At 39.5% G+C, this 5644-nt stretch overlaps 1 pseudogene; it reads left to right on the top strand.

The window, feature by feature from the left end:
• Positions 1–1349: 1349 nt before the first annotated feature.
• LOC107537160 (ATP synthase peripheral stalk subunit d, mitochondrial pseudogene) lies at positions 1350–1889 on the top strand (annotated as a pseudogene).
• Positions 1890–5644: the final 3755 nt, after the last annotated feature.

Here is a 5644-nt window from a genome sequence, read left to right on the forward strand (position 1 = left end):
GAGGCCATTTAGAAGGGGGACAAAGAGGTCAGCTGAGTGCTTACTGTATCCCGGTGTTTTTTACATCCATTGTCATTTTGTGCTCACACTAAGTCTTTCAGGGAAATATTTTACTCTCCTATTTATAGAAGAGGAGTCCAAGAGTTCACAGGGTCACTCAGAGCTGCCACAAAAAGACCATATTGCACTTAATTAAAGTTCCTTTTGGCTTTCTCTTTTTAAATCTAGCCTGGTAACTTGTTTCGTACATCTCTTACATGTTCATACAGCAGCACATTGTGAAGGCATGCAGGGACAAGAGGAGAATGCAAGAGAAGAATGCATGAGTTGATAAGGAATGGGGAGGCCCAGACCTCACTTGGGTCTGATAAGCTGTGTCATTCCTCATTTTCTACCTTTGATAAAGTCACTTCATCTCTCTGCATCATAATTCCTTCATGGGACCAGAAAACATAAGTTTGGATGGGAGGGATCTATATTTTTTTTTAAGGAGCTAAGAAGTAGAGTATGGGTCAGTTGAAAGTGCCAGACTAGTAGAAGAGTGTTAGGTGTGCTGAGAACACTTAGTATATTCTTATCTGACCCGTCACTGGGAATTATCTTATAATTAATAAATACTATTCAAGCGATCTTACTACACAAGCGTTCAGCTAGTGGAATCATCACTCAGTAAAAGTCTAAAGACCTAGGATCTGATCTCATAGTTGTTCAGTAAAATGGAATGACTCAACACAGGATGTGAGGATCAAATGAGATCATATAGCCTAGTATTGTTTGGAAACTATTAAATTCTGCCTATATCTATCTTTTCATATAAACGATATATTCAAGGTATAATTTCAATGTATAATTAATATAAAATTATTAATGAAATATTTTACCTTTTATTCATGCTAAGTCTTCAAAATCTGGAGTTTATCCTACATGCACTGCACATCTTACTTAGGGCTGTCCACATCTCAAGTGCTCAACAGGCACATGTGGCTGGTGGCTGCAGAATAGAGTAGCACAGGTATAGGTGCAATAATTGATATAGTGATAGAGGAAGACTTTCTCGTCATGTCCCTTTAAGGGCAAACATCTTCTGTTGTTTCTTCAGGTTTCTCATATGAAGTCTCATAACTCTTGGCAATCATTTCAAAATGGGTAGCATCGTTATCTCAGTGGTGTCTTTATAACATTGAGCTATGCAAAACAAGCAAAGTTTTATAACAGCAGAAATGCCTATAATAAACAAAATGTTAAGTTTAATTTGGAAAATAGGTCTAAACCAGGAGGCAATATCTGAGGGCAGCCAACTTAAGATACCAAAGAACTGTGGGCTGCTGGGCTCGGTGAAGGATCTCAGGATGACTGGGTGAAAACTTGCTCTAAAAGCCTTTGAATGGGTAGTTGTTGGAGAGATTCACACCCCCAAACCAGAAGGCTATTTCTAACTCCCTAAAATCCTGGAATGAGAACGTTATCTCCAGGTTGGCTACTCTTCCTGAGAATCCCCTTGCTATCGACTGGGCTTACTACAAGGCCAATGTAGTGAAGGCTGGCTTGGTAGATGACTTTGAAAATAAGTTTAATGCCCTGAAGATTCCTGTGCCAGAGGATAAATATAGTGCTCTGGTGGATGCTGAATAAAAAGAAGATGTGAAAAGTTGTGCTGAGTTTTTGTCTCTTTCAAAGACCAGGATTGAGCAATATGAGAAAGAGCTGGAGGAAATGAAGAACAGAATTCCATTTGATCAGATGTCCATTGAGGATTTAAATGAAGTCTTCCCAGAATCCAAATTAGACAAAAAAGTATTCCTACTGGCCTCACAAGCCAATTGAGAATTTATAAATTTGAGCCTGGGAGAAAGCTCTGGCCCTCACATTATAAACCCTGTATGTTAAAAATAACTTATAGTGAAAAAAAAAAAGATATCAAAGGACTGTGAGGTGTCAGTGGGATCTGTGTTTAACTTTTTGTCCTTGCCTGGATTTTATCTACTTTCATCTCTGCTTCACAGGAAGTGTTTTATCCAAGTGCAATAAGAAGTGTTAAGAACTGAGCAAACCCCACCATGTGCAGCTAGATAATGGACTTTTACAAAAATGTTAATACATCTTATTGAACCTAATAAATCCAAAATATTTTTAACAAAACATGTAATTAATATAAAAATGATTAATGAGGTATTTTACATTCTTTTTTTAACATTTAGATCTCTATTCTTTTTACTCTTTTTATATTAAGATATAAGTGACATATAACAGTTTCAGGAGTACAACATAATGATTAATAATTGGAGGAGATTAAAGATGATGGTGGAGTGAGTGGAAACTACACTGACACTCCCCCGCGACCAAACTGGAATTACAACTAAAATAGAGAAAAACCGTCCTGAATAATCAACTGCAACTGAAGATGAGCTGGAGAGCACTCTCATAACCAAGGAGGAAAAGTGGAGACTGCATAGAGACTAGTAGGAAGTGTGGAGGCACGAGGGGACTGGCTGGCTCCCACAGGGAGTTCCCACTAAGGACTCTGGGGCCTAAACTCCAGGCTGGGCTTCCCAGCCAAGAACACCAAAACTGAGAAAGGTGCCCATATAATATCTGGCTGTGAAAAGCAGTGGGGTTTCTATCTGCCAGGAACAAACAGCTGGAAATGCAGGCACCCTCTTATAGAGCCAATGCACAAAGTTTTGTGTGCAGCCACATACCTTGTGCTCCAGCAAGGGGAGAGCAGAGTGGACTGCAGATGTGTAAGGAGAATCTACGGTTGTGGGCTCTGGAGATAGAGTTTAGAGGGCACCCCTCTGGATTCCTGTACCAAGTCATTCCCCCATACAGCAGAGGCAGACATTTACCTTCCAAGCAGCTGTGCCTGAGGAGGAAGCAATTGCCCCACCCTGGTGGAAAGCCTCTTGCCCTACCATGTGGAGTTTCTACAGCCTGAGGCTCATTAAGAGAATCAGCTTAATCAGTCTTCAGGCAAAGGCAGACTTCAGAGTACTTTGAACCTTTGCCTGATCTGCTTCTGGACACCAGCCTTGGAAAAGCCGACTTTGGTGTGCATCTCGGTTCTGTCCAAACGCACCCAGACCCAACAGAGGGGTCCTGGAACCATGGGTTGTTGATAGCTCCAAACAGGGTACTCAAGGCCAGTCACAAACAGCATCTGATATTGGCCTGCACCAGAGACCATGCAAAAGACTGAGAGTTCAGGCAGGCCTATCTAATACATAGAAACAAACCCAAATAGGCAGCCAAAATGGGGAGCCAAAAAACAAGCCCCAAATGAAAGAACAAGAGAAGTCTCCAGAAAAAGAGCTAAATGAAATGGAGATAGCAATCTATCAGATACAGAGTTCAGAATACTGATTGTAAGGATGTTCAACAGCATGAAAAAAGATATGGAAACTATGAAGGAAATGAAGAATGACATAGTAGAAATAAAGAATACATTGGAAGGAATAAACAGATTAGAGGAGGCTGAGGATCAGATCAATAAATCAGAAGACAGGGTAGAATAAAATCACTCCATCAGAGATCCAAAAAGAAAAAACAATTCGAAAACAGGACAGTCTAAGGGAGCTGTGGGACAACATGCGACATAACAGTATTCACATCATAGGAGTGCCAGAGGAGGTCAAAAGTAAGCAAAGTTTAGAGAACCTATTTGAAGAAATAATGGCAGAAAACTCCCTAATCTGGCCAAGGAAAAAGTCCACAAGTTCAGGAGGAAAAAGACTCCCAAGCAAGAAGAATCCAAAGAGGTCCATGCCCAGATACATCATAATTAAAATGCCAAAAACTCAAGACAAAGAATTTTAAAGGCAGTAAAAGAAAAGCAACCTGTTACCTATAAAGGAGCTCCCATAAGGTTGTCAGCTGACTTCTGATCAGGAACTCTAGAGGCCAGAAGAGAATGGCATGAAGCATTCAAGGTAATGCAAAACAAGGATCTGAAACCAAGACTACTTTACCTAGCAAGACTAACATTCAAAATAGATGGTGAAATAAACAGATTCCCAGGCAAAAAAAGGCTAAAGGAGTTTATCACCACCAAATCAGCACTGCAGGAAATGTTAAAGGGACTGCTGTAATAATAAGAAGAAATAGAGAAACACAGGCATAAAGAATTAAAATGGAAATAGATAAGGACCTATCAATAATAACCTTAAGGACTTTAAGGGAGAGATCAGCAGCAATACAGTCATAGTCGTGGACTTTAACACCCCACTGACTTCACTGGGTAGATCTTCTAGACAAAAAGTCAACACAGAAACAGTGACTAAATGGCACACTAGATCAGATGGATTTAATTGATATTTACAGAACATTTCACCCCAAAGCTGCAGAATAGACATTCCTCTCAAGTGCACATGGGTCATTCTCAAAGACAGACCACATGTTAGGACACAAAACAAATCTCTACAAGTTCAAGAAGATTGAAATCATATCAAGCATCTCAGATCACAAGGGCATGAAATTAGAAGTCAACTACAGTAAAAACACTTAAAAACATTGGAGCCTAAATAGCATGCTATTAAACAATGAATGGATTATCAATAAGATCAAGAAAGAAATAAAAAACTTCCTGGAAACAAATGAAAAAGATCACACAACAACCCCAAATCTGTGGAACACAGTGAAAGCAGTCCTAAGAGGGAAGTTCATAGCACTGCAGGCCTACTTCAAAAAGCAAGACAAATTTTTAGTAAACTATTTAATCCTACAACTGAAGGATGAGAAAGCTCCCCTGTGTAGCCACCAGGGCTTTTGTCTGCTGGGAGTTTTTTTTATTACTGCCTCGATTTCATCAGTTGTTATTGGCCTATTCGGGTTTTCAGATTCTTCCTGATTCAATTTTACATGTTCTCATTCATATGTAGAATCTAATAAACAAAATAGACTAAGGAACAAAATAGATCCAGAGACATAGAAGCATGGAACAGATTGAGGGATCTCAGTGGGAAGGCGGGGGTGGGGGAATGAGTGGGGAGAGATTAATCCAAGAACTTGTATGCATATATGCATAACCCATGGACACAGACAGTAGTGGGGGGGGGGGCTGATTCTGGGTGGAGGAGATCAATGGGAGAAAAAAGGAGGGATATCTGTACAGTGGTACCTCGGTTTTCATATGTACTCTGTTCCGGAAGACTGTTTGAGTTCTGAAATATTTGAAAACCAAGGAATCAACAGCAGACAGCTAAGCCTCAGAGTGTTGGACTCAGCAGAAACCCTGTGGCATGCTCAACTTCGAAGGCATGTTCTGGGTTTACGGCATTCGTAAACCAAATTGTTCATCAATGGAGATATTTGAAAACCAAGGTACCACTGTAATACTTTCAACAATGAACATAAATTTTTTAAAAAAAGATTGTATATATTATGAAATGCTCGCCATAATAAGTCTTATCTCCACACAGTTACAAGTGTTTTTCTTATGCTTAGAACTTTAAGGATCTCTTAGCCTCTTTTAAACAGATAATACAGTGTTGTTAACTATACTTACCATGCTGCAAATTACATCCCCAGGACTTATTTCTTTCATAACTGGAAGTTTGTATCAAATTGGACTGCTTTTAAACATACTGTTTTGTTTACAACTTCATTTATTCAACTGTCAATTTACTGTTGCTTTTCCCTCTACAGAAAG

Source organism: Miniopterus natalensis, chromosome 1 (genome assembly GCF_054644295.1).
Source record: "Miniopterus natalensis isolate mMinNat1 chromosome 1, mMinNat1.hap1, whole genome shotgun sequence".
In the NCBI taxonomy this organism is placed as follows: Eukaryota; Metazoa; Chordata; class Mammalia; order Chiroptera; family Miniopteridae; genus Miniopterus; species Miniopterus natalensis.